This window comes from Podarcis erhardii, assembly GCF_964252035.2.
Source record: "Podarcis erhardii genome assembly, chromosome: 3".
NCBI lineage: Eukaryota > Metazoa > Chordata > Lepidosauria > Squamata > Lacertidae > Podarcis > Podarcis erhardii.
This window is the reverse complement of record NC_138507.1, coordinates 31,903,804-31,921,666: the sequence shown is the minus strand read 5'-3', so window position 1 is coordinate 31,921,666 and position 17,863 is coordinate 31,903,804. Positions and strand designations below refer to the sequence as shown.

The following is a 17,863-nucleotide window of genomic DNA, read 5'->3' as shown; positions in this document are numbered from 1 at the left end:
TCTTCTCCTTCTCCTTCTTTTTTTTTACTACTTTTAGTAGAACATAGCAACATAAAGCTGAAATAGGAATTGTCTCCTAAAGCTGTCCATACATATTTGGTGACCAAGTGATGGGGAAGTTGTTTGTTTTTGTGCTTCCTCTGAGTGTTAGCTGGAAGCATTTTGGAAGAAACAGATTCTTCACTGAAATTTCCTTTGAAAATTCAAACTTAGATTTACTTATGTTTTCTAATTTTGGTGGCAAGTTTTCATGTGTAATTATTTACAATCGTTTTATTATCTATTACATTTATTTGTCACTTTGTACAAGAAATGCCTCAAAACACCCTAAAACACAAAACGGTTAAAACCAGTTTAAAACTTAAATAGGATAGACAAAATTCCTAAAATTAATTAATTCCTAAAATTAATCAGTTAATTTCATTGTACACAGGTTGTACATTGACAATAAAGGTATTACTACTACTACTACTATTACTACTACTACTATTATTATTTTTAAAAAGCGCTTGTCCATTAACACAACAAAAAGGACAAATCCTACCCCATGTATTACAGTGTTTGCAGAAATGTTTGCATTTGGGGGTGTACACATTTTGGGTGTCTGCCTAACAGCACAATAAGATTCAAAGACTGTTTTCTTTGGAGGAGGTATTTCCTGTTTATTTGTTTAGCTCTGAAAGTCACATTTGTCATTTTAAAACTGGATTGTTGCGCTTGAATCCTAACCCATGCTAAAGGATGAGCGTTGTTATAAGGTTGCTCTGCTTTGAAAGTTTTAACTGGGTAGAGCAGTCAAATCCCTTGTATATCCTCAGGCCCCCATGAAGCAGAGGATGTCGTTTGCTCTTGAGGGAAGGTTATATCTCCATTCAGTACAAAGAAAGATAAAGGATGATTTCTGCTCTCTGAAGAGCCAACACTAACTGGCTGCAATAGCGAAAGACCCGGGGGGTTATTGGGCGGCTGCTTTGTGCAGCAGAAGAGCTGAAAGAAATAGTTTAGCTTCTGGGGACTTGACGTCTCAAAGGTAGATTATGAAGTGCCTGATGAGGAAGTTATGGTTCAGGGAAAGGTTACAAAAATAACTGCAACCATCCTAAACTTACCTCAAAGATTTACAAGAAAGTCTGCTGGAATTGGTGGGTTCTGACCAGCAGGAACTCTAAAATTTGTTCTCTCGTTGTGCCATGGAATACAATGGGCTCAAATCATTAAATTAATTTTGTTCCTATTTTGAGTTAAATTTTGAAGTTAAGCGTTTTAGATTATGAGGAAATTGATATCAACTGCAAGGCCAACCAAGTGTGTTGGGCCCTCATTTGAATTAATTAATCACAAAATCATAGAATTGACGAGTTGGAAGGGACCCCGACTCCCTGCTATGTGGGAATCTCAGCTAAAGCATCCATGACGGGTGGGCCATCCAACCTCTGCTTTAAAAACTCCCATAAAACAGAGTCCACCACCTTCTGAGGGAGTCCGTTCCACTATTGAACAGCTCTTTCCATTAGAGAGTTCTTCCTGATGTTTAGTTAGCATCTCCTTTCTTGTAACTTGAAGCTATTGGTTCGGGTCTTGCTTCATCTTCCATGTGACAGCCCTTTAGATATTTTAAGATGGCTATCATATCCTCTTGATCACTTTTCCAGGCTAAACATACCCAATTCCCTCAACCATTCCTCATAGAGCTTGGTTTCCAGACCCTTGTCCATTGTAGTTGCCCTTCTCTGCATATGTTTCAACTTCTCAACATCCTTCTTAAATTGTGGTTAGCAAAGTCTTTGTTCATTCTCTTTTCCACCATGTAACCAATGAGGAAGGACATCTGTGCTGATTTCTCCAAGCCCAGATGGCCACATGGCTTTAGCAAAGCCATCTTTGTGTTTCTATGATGGAGTTTTTGGACCTGGTTGTTCCAGGATCAGACTATCTGCATGGCTTATAGGCCATTTGTTGTGTTTCTAAACCAATAATTTAGGATCCCCCCCCCCCCTCATCATTTTTGCAACCTGAGTGTTGCTGCCTGTGTTTTCTTGCTGCTGTATGGAAAAGCACATGAATCTGACCTTCGAAGAATTTGTAAATAAACCATTTCTCAACTTATCAAATGTGTGGTCTCTTTTCCTTTGCTAAAGGTAAAAAGGTAAAGGACCACTGGACGGCTGAGTCCAGTTGAAATTGATAACAGAGTGCAGCACTCATCTCCGCTTTCAGGCTAAGGGAGCTGGTGTTTGTCCACAGCTTTTCCAGGTCATGTGGCCTGCATGACTAAACTGCTTCTGGCACAACCGAACACCATGACAGAGGCCAGAGTGTATGGAAATGGTGTTTACCTTCCTGCCGCAGTAGTACCTATTTATCTACTTGCACTGGTGTGCTTTCAAACTGCTAGGTTGGCAGGAGCTGGGACAGAGCAACGGGAGCTCACCCTGTCGCGGGGATTCGAACCGCCGACCTTACGATTGGCAAGCCCAAGAGGCTTGGTGGTTTAGACCACAGCGCCACCTGCGTCCATAAGTGAGATGAGCACTTCACCCTATAGTCGAGTTTTACTGGACTTAGCTGTCCAGGGGTCCTTTACCTTTACCTTTCTATGCTAATAGGAAGTAATGGGGAACTTGGAAAAAACTTAAAATGGGGTATTTTAAAGGTGTAACAGCCTATATTTCCACGCTTCCATGTTTTGTGATTCTAAATCTCTGCTGGGAATCTCTCCCCAGAATACTTGCCCCAAACCCAAATCTAGGCATCCATGCAATTCTTCTTTTATTCCTTAACCAAACACTAAAAATGCCAACAGCTCCCTCAGTGAAATAATTGAACTATCTGTTGTTGTTCTTATTTTTTAAATAGAGACAGAAGGTGTGTGGGTGACTGTGGGAGGAACTTTGTTTCCTGCAGGATCTGCAGAAGGTGTGGAAAAGAAATGTGCATATCACAAACTGAAAAGACAGTGTCAATATATCATCTGTGACACATGATGTCATATCTACAATTGCATGACATTCCATATTATGTCATATACGTTTGCAATAACAGGCTATTTTGTCATAAGAGGATGCAGCTGGAGAGAAACTGAGACGGCGCAAGCTTTAAAATCTTATTGATATTATCAACTGGCTTTCATTATTTTAACTGAGAGGTGGCCAGCTCTTCTTTTCTTGAGCCAGGAAAATGGCAAGCTTCTGTCATTAGACAGTTGTACAAAACGACCATGCTCGAGACAAGCTTTATTTTTTGGTCCATCTCTCCACCTGCAAAGGAGGGTGCAAACTTGCTTATGGCTTAAAGTAGGTGCAAATCTGTGTCTTCTTTGGTGAGTGTAGCAGAGGGCTGCAAACCAGGCCCAGAAAACCCTGTTGACCTTCCTGAGCAGTGATGTCCAACAGAAAATAAGATTTCAGCCTGGTTTAGTTGTGGTTGCATACTCCCTTGCAGAATTTGGCTTGCAGTTTAGGAGTGCTTCTTGAACCCTCACTGCTTCTGTTATCCAAGTGGTGTCTGGAGCTAGAAGCAGCACATTCCCCCCAGTTTTGGCTGATGAGCCAACTCTGCCTTTCCCCCCACTCCTTCAAAAGCAGATGCTTCCTCCAGAGATCTCCACTAACAAGACAAGAATGCAACTATGCACCTGACTGTAAACATATTGCTAAGGCCCATAGATTGCAGTACTTCCTGAACAGCCGCCACAAAATTACAAATGCTTAATAATAGCATGTCATGTTAAATTGGCCCCCCACCTTACAGGTCTCCGACACCATGCAAGCATGCAAAGGAAATCACTATGCCCCATACAGTGGTACCTCGGGTTAAGTACTTAATTCGTTCCGGAGGTCCGTTCTTAACCTGAAACTGTTCTTAACCTGAAGCACCACTTTAGCTAATGGGGCCTCCTGCTGCTGCTGCGCTGCCAGAGCACAATTTCTGTTTTCATGCTGAAGCAAAGTTCTTACCCTGAAGCACTATTTCTGGGTTAGCGGAGTCTGTAACTGAAGCATATGTAACCTGAAGCGTATGTAACCCGAGGTACCACTGTATACCTTTCTCGGAAGTCAGCACGGCTGAGAAATATTTGCTAGTGCTGTCACAGTTTACCGTCATTTCTGCTTCTTCGTTTTTTAAAGTTCAAGTATTTGTAAGCATGCAAGGTTTATTTATTTTACTTTAAAAAAAATTCAACTTTTACATTTCCAAATAATCATCTGTCATTATATCCATACATTCAACAACTCCCCTCCCTCCCTTTCCCAGGTTCTTTCCCAGGTCCCACATTTCCTGCATTTTCTTGTATGTCCATCTAATTCAGTTCTCCCATCTTACATCCCTTTTAAATGTGTTATAATGTTTAATTTACCTTAATACTGCCAGCGTTTTCAACTGTGTACAATTATTTTCTACATACTCGGTGAAAATTTTCCACTCCTCTTTAAATACCTGTTCTTCTTCCAAGGTTTATTTATTTTATCATATTATGTATTATGGGGATTTGTTCCTCACCCTTCAATCAAATTCTCACAGCAGCTAAATTTCCACGTCTCTGTAATGTAGCCTAATTTGCTGCGTGGCTTGTGTTCTTTTCCTTTGATAATGTCTTCATTTTTGTCAGGCAATCCTCCCCCTTTCTAAGTAAACCTGACTCATTGTTCTACTTCACTTTAATTTCTATTATCCTTTTGATGTTGGCGTGTGGGTTTTTATTGGTCATCTTTCTGTTGCCTTAATGCAACTGCAGGTAGTGATTATATTCATTTATGACATGTACAGTATATCCTCGCCTTCCTTCTATGATGCAATTAGAGACGGCAGATGGATGATCCTACAACAATCTCCCATCCAGACCAGACTGGGGGAAGAAGAAGGACCAATTTGCCTGGACCTCAAGCTCAAAGACGATCTCAAATGTAGTTACTTGTTAACTGGGTTATCTGGTAAATTTCACAAGTGGCTTTTATGCACATTGGTCCAAAACGTGACACATACACACTGCTTGGAGCTGCACATTTAAGCAACACGGGGATGTGATTTGGTATTACCGTGTGACCCAGATTTCAAATTACTCAGTTTTTGGGGTGGCACAAAACATGGGGTTTGTGGCACAAAGCTAGCACTAAACTTTGGCATCAGTGGGAGGGGGATGATGCAGAATTTTGAGGTCACATGTTAATGAAGCTCCTTCAGATCACGATGACGGCAGAAAATATTACTACTTGTCATATGACCTAGGCGGAAGACAATACCTGTTGCCACCCTCACAGAAGAGCTGAGGCACAATTACAGTTCTGTAATAGCTCACACTTTTGTTCTCCGATTACTTAACAGAGTAGGATAGAAAAAGAAACAAAAAAAACCCCAGCATTGTGCATTTTTTGGGTATGTGCTGTTGTTTCCCACGGGAGGGAAAACAAGTATGGACAGAATGGGCAAGCATTAGGGACATTTTATAGAATAAAGCTGTGATTTCCTTAAGTCTCTGCACATCCACAGGGAAGAGCAATTTTGCAGAAACATCAAGATGGCAGGATAATGGATTCATCTGACAGAATGATGAGTGAAAGAAAGAAGTAATTACCATTAATGCACTTCAATTACGGCTCAACTTTCTTTCTTTTCCTTTATTCTTTTTTTCCCCTTTAAAAAAGCTGCATGTTTATGGCTAAATTTCTATTTAAAACGAAACAGTTGCCACAGAGCCGTCACAGCTAAGAGCAGAAATTCCCTCCCAGCTACCGGCAAATTAGCAGTAATGTCCTTATTATACCAAAAGTGGGATGATTGGATTCTTCCAGGGAAACGCAGGAAGTGCTTGTTTGTTACGACGGCCTTCCTCCTTCCTCCTTCCTCCCTAAAAAGTCAAAGTTGAACTTTGCTTCCAGGGCTAATCACCAGCTAAGCATGATACCACTTTCTTCTGGTTCCTATTTAGCTTTCAAAGCCCTCACAGGATCTCTGTCATGGATCAGTACCACCTTCCAGCCGGGAGTGAGGTCAGCGGACAGCCTCGCTACACAGGAAGGCATGTCCTATTAGAAAAGGGAAGTCTGCTCAAAGCCTTCAGATCTTGAGTGACTAAAAATAAACTAATGAGCCTTAAATTAACTCCTTTTCTTCACCAAGCCATTTTAAGCCAAGAGGGACCAAAAAAGACCAAAAAAATGAAGAAATTTATTATCTGGGAAAGACACAGGGGGTATGAGCTTTATATTTGGTGCTCTTTCTGAGGTTGGATGTCCCTAAATGGTCTTGTTTTGTTGGTGAGCTGCACAATTGGGTGGTTGTTTGTTTTCAACTCATCACCGCATTGCGCCACACGAAACATCTCATGGTGGGTCTCCCAACAGTTCTCATGTTTCTGGAGCCACATTTGCAAACAGTTAGTTGTTCCTGGTGTGAACAGTGATGCTTATCACTGGGATCAGTCAAAACTTCTCTCTTACACAAACCACTTGTGATAAGACAAGTGCAAAGGCACTCAGCCCCTGCTCCTTTGACCCCAGTTTTGTACCAAACTGGCTTTATCTCCGATTTATTTATATTTAATTTCAGTAACCACTTAATATTGGTTTTCGTGTTTTGCTTTCTCATATTCTGGTTTTCTGCCACCACCTTTTGCTGCCACATCTTTTGCTGCCACATCTTTTTCTGCATCAGGGATGGGAAACTGCAGTCTTGACCAGCTAGCATGGTCAATGGATGATGGGAACAAAAAGTATGAGGTTCTAGACTCCCCATACTTGTGAAACAGGCTTAATGCAAGTTCAGGCAGCAGCACAATAAATATGGTTTGTATATGTAACAGCAAAGCCAGACACCTTCATCTGCCCCAAGAGCAATAAAACACATCTCTCCCATGTTTCTATAGCCACACCAGGTACTGTAACTTTCCAACAATGTGACTTTACCCCCAATGGGTAGAGTCTTGAATTGTCTCCCAAGACAGATGGATGCCAACAATGGTTTGTACGCCTTTTATTATTATTATTATTATTATTATTATTATTATTATTATTAAGTAAATTTATAGACTGTCCATCTTTGTCCATGATCTCAGGGTAGGTTTCAAAAGAAATAATGATAACCTTTTTATGAGTTTCTTTTTTGGGGGGTGTCAGTCTGGATAGAACCCAGGGTCCTCTTCCAAGCCTTCAGTACTGTTCCTGTGAATGCAGAAAGGGAATCCTGCCAAACTAGCCCTTTTGTTGAGCATTATGGCTTTAGCTGGCCATGCTCATCAGCATCTCAAAAATGAGCCAGGTGACGGTGCCCTCCAGGAAACGGGGTAGTCATTCCCTCCTACTCCCCTCACCTGGCTGGTGGCCATGTGATCTTAGGTAGAAGGACAATAGCCAAAGCTGTGAATGAACTGAAAGCAGGCTGGAAGATGGAGACACAGAGACATGTCCTGTTCTGTGCTGAACTTTGGGGCTTCTCTGGAAATGTAATGGGGAAGCAAGGTCTGTTGGGGGTTTTCATGCTGTGAGCACTGGCAGAGGAAGATGCGTGGGGGGGGGAGCGTATCGCCCCCGGCAGCACAATCCCGACAGGGTGCTATCGCGGCTGCTCCCCCACCCACTCTGGGCGGTGCACCACGCCCCCAGGTCACGTGCCACGCCCCTGCCTGCACTCTGGCCCCCCAGTGCTGGAGCATGAAACTCCGCCACTGGCTGTGGGGGCTCCCATCCTATGCTCAGGTTGTGTATATGTCTAATTTCTTCGATTAAAATTTTTCTTCCATTCAAATCAACAGGAAACAAAAGTGGTCCATTTCTGCTGGGTTGTGTCTGAACTCCATTCTAGGAAGTCAATTCATTGGCAAAAGAATCAAATCAGGATGCACATAATATGCTGTGATAAATTCATTGGAAAATGCTATAATAAGACTGTCTCAAGAGGAGGCTGTTCTACTAATCTGTTTTTGGATGTCCCATATGCATAGGGGGAAATCTGTTTTCTAGGAGTCAACAGCTGAAACATTGACTGATAGAGACTCTGTTTACACATTCCTTGAACTCTTGTTGGCATACAACTCCAATCTTTCCTGACCATTGGTTATGCTGGCTGAAGGGGTGTGCACACAGGACCCAATACTCAACTTGTAAGAGTGCCTTAAAACACACACACACACCCTGATCCGTTTCTGAATTGCTCTGTGATCTTTCTGCTGCAATCGGTACTCTGGGTTCAAAGCCACTCTGTATGAAATGAAGCTCTGCATTCCCCATTCACTAGAAAATGCTCCCAAAACAAGGTGCATCCTCACCACTCATCAGCTGATGGGTGTGTACCTTGCTCCAGTAGTTTCCATGGAAACCATTTTAGCGGTGGTTTCAGTGTAAAAGTTTCCAGCTCCTAGAGCATCACTTTAGCTAATGGGGCCTCCCACTGCTGCCACACCGCCAAAGCTCGATTTCTGTTCTCATCCTGAAGCAAAGTTCTTAACCTGAGGTACTATTTCTGGGTTAGCGGAGTCTGTAACCTGAAGCGTATGTAACTTGGAGCGTATGTAACCAGAGGTACCACTGTACAGAGGTACCTTGTTCGCAAACGCAATCCCTTCCAGAAGTCCGTTTGACTTCCAAAACATTTGAAAACCAAGGTGCGGCTTCCGATTGGCTGCAGGAGCTTCCTGCATTCAAGCAGAAGCCGTGTCAGACGTTCGGCTTCTGAAAAATGTTTGAAAATCGGAACACTTACTTCTGGGTTTTTGGCTTTCAGGAGCCGATTTGTTCATCAACTAAACCGTTCGAGAATCAAGGTTCTACCATATAATAATATAATATAATATAATATAATATAATATAATATAATATAATATAATATAATATAATATAATATAATATAATATAGTATAATATAATATTTTAAAATGCTGAGTTTTAAAATATGGCAACTCTAAGTTGAAACCCAATTTGCCGGTGTCCCCACTATTTGAAGAACCAAACATTTGGCTTTTAAAATGAAAGAGGAAGCATGAAGTTAGACTATACCGTACAGTCTTCAGGGAGCTTAGATATAACTGAACATCCTTTCCGTCTAAAAGTCAGATTGACAAAGCTTACATAACGTCCTTGAACGTAGCAAAAGAATGCTGTGATTTTCTTGTGTGCAAGAAGAGAAAATGTTTCACGAAGTGCACATAAAGAAGAACGGGAACCTTTAAATTGCCAGATCAAAGTGCTGAACTATGTGCATTACAAAGTCTGAGTGGCTGGGAGGACCCCTTGTGCGCAGAGTGAAGCTCTCCCTTCCTCTTTCCTCCTCATGTACAGGACATTGCAAAGTTTCTTCCACCTGCAGACGTTCTGAGAGGAAGCAGTCTATATTTCATATAAGAGTCAAACACTCTCCGCCATTACCTTGCAGTTTATTTATGTTCCTTGATTGCTTACCTCCTTTTTCTTTTTCTTTTTGGAGGGGCTCATTTCCTTTGTTTTATTCCTACCAGTGAATGCCTGTGCATTTAAAGCGGGGAGTGGGGGGTGGGTAAAAAATGACAGGAACTGGCGCTTAAATTCCAAAACGAGACATGCTTATAAGCCTGCCTTGCAGTCTCACCTTTGAACTCGGAATCCTGTTTCCTTCCCCCAGGCCTGTGAGGAAAACCCGTGGCTGCCCCAAAGAAAAGGCACACTGCACATGCTCAAAGGTTCATGGCCTGGCCCACCCTGAAAGGGGTCCTCAGAACCATAAACTGGGAGGGATGTATGCTGCCAATTACCTCCTTATCCTAGTTTTGGTCCTCAGTTCCCCCCACTGTTGACAGGGCAATATGGAAGCCTACAGGTCAGACTTAGTGAGCAGAGGTCAGAGTCACTGTTCACTATATACGTATTTAAAATGTATCAGATACAAATGGCTCCATTGTTGCGAGTGAGGAATGCAGCACAACTGATCAGGAAATGCGTGTTCTGAATGTAAATGATCCGGCATTGATACCAAGATCTGACTCTTGAGAGAAGAAGCAGTGATCGAGAAAGAAATCAAGTCCTTTCCACCTCATCAGATTGAGTAGGTGTCATGTCTGCCTCATTTGTTAATTTTCATCTCTTAAAAAACATTGCATGTTCTCAAGCTTTCTCCCTGTTACCAATGTTCATCTACCATTGCAAGAAATGGATCTTTTACTGTGGGGACACCTAGACTTTAAATTCCTTTCCCATTTTTATCAGGCACTGTATTGTTTTTTGTTCCCATCAAAACCTTTTCTTGTTCCTGCAAGCCTTTTCAGTAGGTAAAGGTATTTCCTGTTTATTTTATATTTTAAACATTTTTATGTCACTCGTTTTTAACATTTGTCTTTTGTTGGTATTTTGAAAGACTATTTCAGACTGTCTCGTAAACCGTTAAGAGGTCTTTTGTTCTAGAAAGTGTTATATAAATGTTGTTAAATAAATAAAATTTGTAGGACCCGTGGAGCTGGCTGTCGTGGCCTCACCCCCAGTACTCCTAACTCTGCCTGCTCAGTCTCTAGCCTTCTCCAGTTGAGCGGGGAAGGCCTGAAAGGGGCATTTCTCATGTCTTCGTTTTTATTTATTTTATTGATTAAATTTATATAAAGCGGTACCTCAGTTTAAGAACAGTCCTGTTTAAGAATGATTCATTTTACGAACTCTGCAAAACCGGAAATAGTGTCCCGGTTTAAGAACTTCACCTCAATCTAAGAACGGAAGCTGAATGGTGGAAGGGCACCAGCAACAGAAGGCCAGGGAAAGCACGCCTTGGTTTAAGAATGGTTTCAGTTTAAGAATGGACTTCTGGAATGGATTAAGTTCGTAAACTGAGGTACCACTGTCCTGTCCTTCATCTGAGGATCACAGGGCAGTTTCCGGTTTGCTTCAGTGTGAGTAGAACCCTCTGCATAACTAGGGACCCGATTTTATCAGCATCCCTGATTATGTGAATGGTTCTACTCGTGCTCAAGCAAAGGCAGGTTAACGTTGCCTGCATGGCTTCCCTGCTCAACATGGGGAAAGTTGGTGACTGAGCCAGCGGGATGGTGTGCATACTTTGGGTATTTGCACATACAGGGAAACACCTGAGCACACCTTAAGCTAGTTCCTAATTGGATAGCTACAGTCAAGTGGGCAGAACAGTTGTTTTGCATTGATGTAATGCAGGTGGCGCTGTGGGTTAAACCACAGAGCCTAGGACTTGCCAATAAGAAGGTTGGCGGTTCGAATCCCCGCGACTGGGTGAGCTCCCGTTGCTCCGTCCCTGCTCCTGCCAACCCAGCAGTTTGAAAGCATGTCAAAGTGCAAGTAGATAAATAGGTAGCACTCTGGAGGGAAGGTAAACGGCATTTCTGTGTGCTGCTCTGGTTCACCATGCTGGCCACATGACCTGGAAGCTGTATGCCAGCTCCCTCAGACAATAAAGCGAGATGAGCGCCGTGACCCCAGAGTCGGTCACGACTGGACCTAATGGTCAGGGGTCCTTTACTAAATGAACAATATTTCTAGATTCATCAAGGTATCCTTCGTGTATATTCTCTGTTTGACCTGAACTTAATTTAAGAAAGGCTCTGCTAAGCAAAGTGACAAAGAAGCAAGCACATTCACTCTGTTTCCAATGTTGTTTGCTTGGCGATGCAAAAGTTCTGCTACTTCTACTTTTAGAATTGAGTTGAGCTTCTTGACTGGGAGAGAGGTAGGAGACTGTGCAGTTTTGTGTGAACAAACCTAGTTACACTCAGAGCAAAAGCCACCAAGAACTTCATGCCACAGATTTTCTCTTCCTCCTAGAGGCCAACCTGCAAGTCCTCTGACATCTGCTACCACTCAGCAAAGGGATCAAACCAGTATTAGCCAACAGGAGACTAGTGTCTGCAGAGCAGTTTAAGGAATGCTTTTCTGGTAATAGTGCTAACAGAGGAGCTTCATGAAAAGGAAGCTCTTTTAGTGTGACCTGAAGGTCATCAAATTTCAGATAAATGTCATTGTTTCTGATCTTTTCGTCACTGGCAGATGGCTGAACCATGAGTTCTTACTGTTCCCTTGTTGACTTTATGACAGATCTTCCCCCACTTTGCTGGTGAAAGAAAAGTCATAGTCTTGGTGGTTCAATGATAGATACCCTGAATTTTCAGGAGTAAAAAAGGGGGCTTCCAATGCCCCCCCCCAAATGTATCTCCCCCAATGACCTTCTCTATTTTTGTACTTAACTGCTGTTCCTTCACTTCAGACCTGTTTTTAAAAAGCACACACACAACAGTTTCCTTCTTTTTGTCTATGAGATGCTAGCCAATCGGTGAACATGTAGTGAGTGTGCTGACATCATAGCCCACAAAGCCAATCAAATTTGGTTATCAGGCATTATGACATCATCATTCTTTATTTAATTCCTTTGCAAACATTTCCATTCCTGTTTATACTCACCCTCCATCTTGTCAAGATAGGGAGGGGTAAAATATTATTTAACGACCTGGTTCTGGCTGAGAATGGGATTCTTTAACATTGTCTTAAAGACATGAGCCATGTTGCACATTTTATTGTAAAATAATGAACAGTAACCAGGTTTTTAAGTCTGATGAAGCTTAACTTTGCAAAAGAAAGAAAGAAAGAAAGAAAGAAAGAAAGAAAGAAAGAAAGAAAGAAAGAAAGAAAGAAAGCTTTTAGAAGTCAATACAGTGGCAGACGAATGCCACAATTAATTTTTCAGTGACATTGGATATTAATTCTCGCTCTCCTCATTCCTGATGCTGTCGTTGAAGGCAATCTCATGCTATGATTGGTAACTCTTGAAATTAGCTGAGTGGTTTTGATAATTCAAAAGAAAACAGGAAGCTACCTTACCCTGAGCCAGCTCTCCAGGGTTTCGGAGAACAGTCTTTTCTTAGTTCCATCTGGAGAAGCAAAGGAATTGAACCCAGAGCCTTCTGCATATGAAGCAGATGCTCCAACACTGAGTTATGGGATTAAAAAGGAAAAGAAAAATCAATTTACGTAAGGTGCCCATTCAAAAAACAAAAAACTGGCTGAGGGGTGGGGGTGGGGGAATCTGGCTTTGCTTTTCTGACAGCAAAGTCTGGTGACCCTTTCTTGATGATGACCTTCTGTACTAATCCCAAATGCAAATCCCATAAATAATTTTGGGGTGCCAAAGTGTTTTCAGTTCAACGGGGTGACCGTCATAAGCCATGAAGTTCCCTGTCACCACTGTCTCCTTTCTATACTGCCGCCTGCAAAGTGGTGGGGAGTGCATGCACAAACTGTGCCCCCTCCCCAGTGTCCTGGTGCCCGGTCTACTCAGTTTGTTTATTTATTACATGTACAGCCCCTCTTTCCTCAAGGTAGCAAGCATGGTTCTCCCTCTCGCCATTTTATGCCCACAACAGCCCTGTGAGGTAAGTTAGGCTCAGATATTTTGAAGGAGGTTCTGCAAAGTGGCATTCTTTTTTATGAGAGGGTTTGCGTATGCTGAGAAAAAGAACATCACAAGGTTTCCCCTAAAAAAAAGAAGAAAACGGTCTTCTGAGGATTTTTGCTTTAGCTCCAGAGAGTACCACAATAGCTCCCCTTGCGCGCCAAGACTTTGGAGCAAGAGTTGGCACACACATTGAGGACATTGATGTATGAGCCATAGCTTGCCTCCCATATCAGTTTTGAAGCGGGTCTGGGAAAATGTACAACAAGCTGCAAAGTGACAGCTGGTGAAGAATGAGAGGTTACCGTGGAACTTGGTTTGCACATTAATGTCTGACATAATTCTGTAGCTCAGGTTCAAACACTTGCTTGACCCTCACACCCATTTTCTGGACACTCCATTCCATTCTCATCCCCTCTCTGTTTTCTGGTCCCATCCCACCGGCCCCTATCAATCAGCACACCAATTGAGCATGCTCAGTTCTTATTGGACTGGTTTTGGAAGCTTTCTCTCTTTGCTCCCCCCCCCCACTCATTTTTTTTTTTCAAACTTCAGAGTTTCTCCAAGCTGGCTGATACCACCTGCGTGTTGGTGGGTGGTAAGAAATGGCTCTCATAGTCTGAACATTGGAAATAGAGAAAATTGTGCTATGTTTTTCGGAAGACGAGATAGCATCATGAACAACTTCAGTACAGTGATACCTCAGGTTACATATGCTTCAGGTTACAGACTCCACTAACCCAGAAATATTACCTCAGGTTAAGAACTTTGCTTTGGGATGAGAACAGAAATCGTGCTCCGGTGGTGCTGCAGCAGCAGGAGGCCCCGTTAGCTAAAGTGGTGCTTCAGGTTAAGAACAGTTTCAGGTTAAGAACAGACCTCTGGAACGCATTAAGTACTTAACCTGAGGTACCACTGTAATCCCATTTTGGGAACGATGCCTTGAGTATTTTCATAACCATCCATTCTACTAATACCATCTTCTTGTCTCTGGTGGACTTAGGCCCCTGGTCAGCAACTAGATTTATGGGGAGGCCATTTTGGGTGGATGATGTGGGTCACATCCCCATCCTTCTAACCCCTGTTGTCACAGGCACCAGGCCTTCTACATATTGTTCTGGCAACTGGAGGAACAGCTGGCATTCCTTGGGGGGTCTGGGGAGTGGGGATGGAGGCAGTTTGAACTCAGGTGCCTCCAATTACTGACAATTAATATAAGCCCTCAGGAACGAAGAGAGGCCTTCCATTTTCTCTGGGCATTAGGACTGGACGTTTGGAGCTAAAAGAGAAGGGGAAGTACATAGACAGGTTGTAAATCAGATTAAGGACAATCAATAAATGAAAAAGTCTGTGGAGAAAAGTCTGTGGAGACTTTGTTCAAAGTTGTGTCATAGTGGAGTATTTCAGTGGGAAAGGAGGTATGGAGCATTCTGCCCCAGGCGACAGCAGGATAATAGAAAGAAACTGTTTCTATTTATACAGGGCTATTTTGATGCCTCTCATCCTAGAATAGTCATCCTGGGTTACTGAGGGCTGTTGACCCGGATGCTTATGAAAGGCATTTCTGTTTGAACCATCATTCGGAGGGGTTGCTCAAATTAGTTGCCGTTTGTGCAAAACAAGCAGTTGCTGTGTGCAAAAGCGGGAGAAATACCTTGCCCCACAGGGCAGCCCTCTACTTTCTCATGGGAAAGAAAAACACACAAGCATGAACGCACCAGATACCTACAGAAGTCTGTTGCCAGCAGGCCAGGCAAGCTGTCAGGGGGCCTCATTCCTAAGCAAAGCAAAGCAAAGTTTAGGAAGCTAATTACTGTTTAATATTTCAAACAGGATGTTTGAACAGGGCATTTAATTATCCTGCCAACATCTATTCAAATAAACACAAGGGATTTAGACCTTTCTTGAGCAGCAGGGAGGGGGGGGTGGCAGGTGGGAGCTGTGGGTTTAAAAGGGATGTCAAACATTCTTGGGCACTAAACCTCTTAGATCTCCTGTGTAATGTGGCATAATAATGTGCTCCTCTTGACACTTGGATTGGAAGAGGTGGCTGCCCTAGTCAGTGCCGCAGAAATGCTGCCCGTGTGAAATGTGTGGCCAGTCTCTCCTCCTCCTCCTCCTCCTCCTCCTCCTCCTCCTCCTCCTCCTCCTCAGTATGCTACTGAAATTGCATTCCTGGATTCTAAGCTAAGGGGACACCACACTCAGAATAGATGCTATTGATACATTTGGCCCTCCAGATGTTATTGGACTACAACTCCCATCATCCCCGAACATTGGCCAAGCTGGCTGCGACTGGTGGGTGTTGGGCTCCAACAACATCTGCAGTGCCACACGTTCTCTATGTTTTTTAAAAATATATATATTCAAAAATTTAAAGGCCTGTTTGTGACTTCCTGTTGAATTGTGCCCATTACACGAGTGTATGGCTTGATCTTTTTTGGGGCAGACTGATGAGAATTCAGTAAAGGCGCCGTTGTACATTTTGCCAATCAACACCGAATGCTGCTAGTGAAATTTTTCAACCACATTGGCCAAAGCCATTTTATTGTCCAGAACCCAGATTTCAATAATCCAGATTCCAGAGAATTCCTTCAATCTAGACCCGTGAGATGTGGGATGCAAGCAACAGACTAGTCCATTACCTTAGGCAGTGCTTTTTTCTGCCGGGGGGGGGGGGACAGGGGTACACATACACGTAAACATTTTGTGAATCTAACGGGAGAAGAAACTATTTATTTATTTATTTATTTATTTATTTATTTATTTATTTAAAAGTTTGTTTTCTAGCAGGGTGAGTCGTCAGTTCCGTTGCTACCCCTGATGGAGGCCTCATTTCCTATCACGGTGTTTCCTGAGTCTCAGATGGAATGAGAGTACCCCTAAACATTTTATAGAAAAAAAAGCACTGACCTTAGGTATGAATGGATTAAAAACTAACTTTAGAAAGGGTATGCGGTGACTGGAGAAAGGACCTTTTCTGTAAAGGCACTGCATCTGTGGAATGTCCTTCCAAAGCAAATACACACGTCAAATGCTCATAATGAATTTTGGCATCAACTGGCCATGTCTACTCAGATGTTGATTCTTGTGAATTCAGCGACACTCCTAAATCCATTTCACAACATTTCTGCAGCAGTTTGTGGATTTGTTTTAAAAAAAATTCTTCAGCATTTTAGTGTCACTTTCTCCCAACAAACACTTTTGTGTCTAGTTTTCCCTGATGTACCCATTTTTTGCAAGTAATTTCTGTTACTATCATGCATTTTGTATGTTATTTTCAACAATACACATGCTTTTACCTAATATACACTTCTTTTTTTACAAACACTGCTTGCTTGGAGAACTGCTCTACAAATTTCGGATAAGAATGAATTTTGAAGGATGACTGTTCCTGTTCTCACATTGTTTCCATAAGTGTGAATTTGATAACTTTGAATTCAAATGCCAACTGAATCAAATTTATCCCCATGTCTACTACCAGGAAGTGGACATAAGGCAGCAACCAAAAACTATAATCTTATGCACACTAACTTGGGAATACTTTTCATTGAATTAAATGGACTTGGACCAGGGAGATAACATAGCCATGAAGATCACCAAGTAACCCTGGATCTGTCACGAAGCTACCGTTGTAACAGTGTTGGCTCAAAGGTTTTGGATGCTGTCAATGAGAGTGGGGAAGTTAAATGGTGGAAAGTACATATGCATTTTCAAGTATGATTTTTTGTTATCCCAAAGTTCCTGTCTTCCTCCCTTCCATTCTGAAAGGAGGCAAGAGTGTGTGTTGATGTTTGTTGCTTCATCATTGCCTATTATCCCGAAGAAGGGCTTGTTGTCATATCAGTTCTACAGACAAGTTACCATAAGTAGAGAAGCTAGGCTGCAATTCTATAACCACTTACCTCGAAGTAAACCCCATTTTAAAAACCACAAATACTTATAGATTCAATGGGTGTCCTGACTTCACAATTGTATACATTTCCCAACACCTTTTTAAGAACTGATTATCACTTTTTCCCCATGTGTGTGTGCGGAATTAAATGCTGTTTGACATTGTAAATGGAGACGCAGTCTAACTTGTTGGTCCTTTAAAACATGGCATGTGGTTTGAATTTTAAAGCTTATTTCCTCTTGGCCTAATGAGCCTCTGAAAGTGATTAAGTAGAAGAAAGGCGGGTTAAGCCAATGACATCTTATCAGAGGAAACACTATCGAATCTCTTTGACTTAAAACACAGACACACACTGCCCAACATTTTTTAGGTTCCCGATATTTTTCCAGACAAAATATTGATTGGCTACTGTTGCAATAACCAGCACCCTAACTATTAAGTATCTGTTACCTGAGGTGTGAAATGTAGAACCAATGTTGTTGTTGTTTTAAAATGAACAGACCAAAGCAGGTATTGTCCTTGGTCCCCTTTTTCATTCTTGTGTCCTGCTTCTGCTTATGAAGCATGTCAAACCTTTCATATCCCCCAGCCACGGAAACTGTATCC

The 17,863-nt window shown here is 42.2% G+C and overlaps 1 long non-coding RNA gene across 1 annotated transcript; it reads left to right on the top strand.

Annotated features, from left to right (window-relative positions):
• Nucleotides 1-4,804: 4,804 nt before the first annotated feature.
• Nucleotides 4,805-6,099, top strand: LOC309338595. Its single transcript, XR_014154990.1, has 3 exons — nucleotides 4,805-4,931; nucleotides 5,488-5,564; nucleotides 5,927-6,099. It is a non-coding gene; the product is annotated as an uncharacterized lncRNA (long non-coding RNA).
• Nucleotides 6,100-17,863: the final 11,764 nt, after the last annotated feature.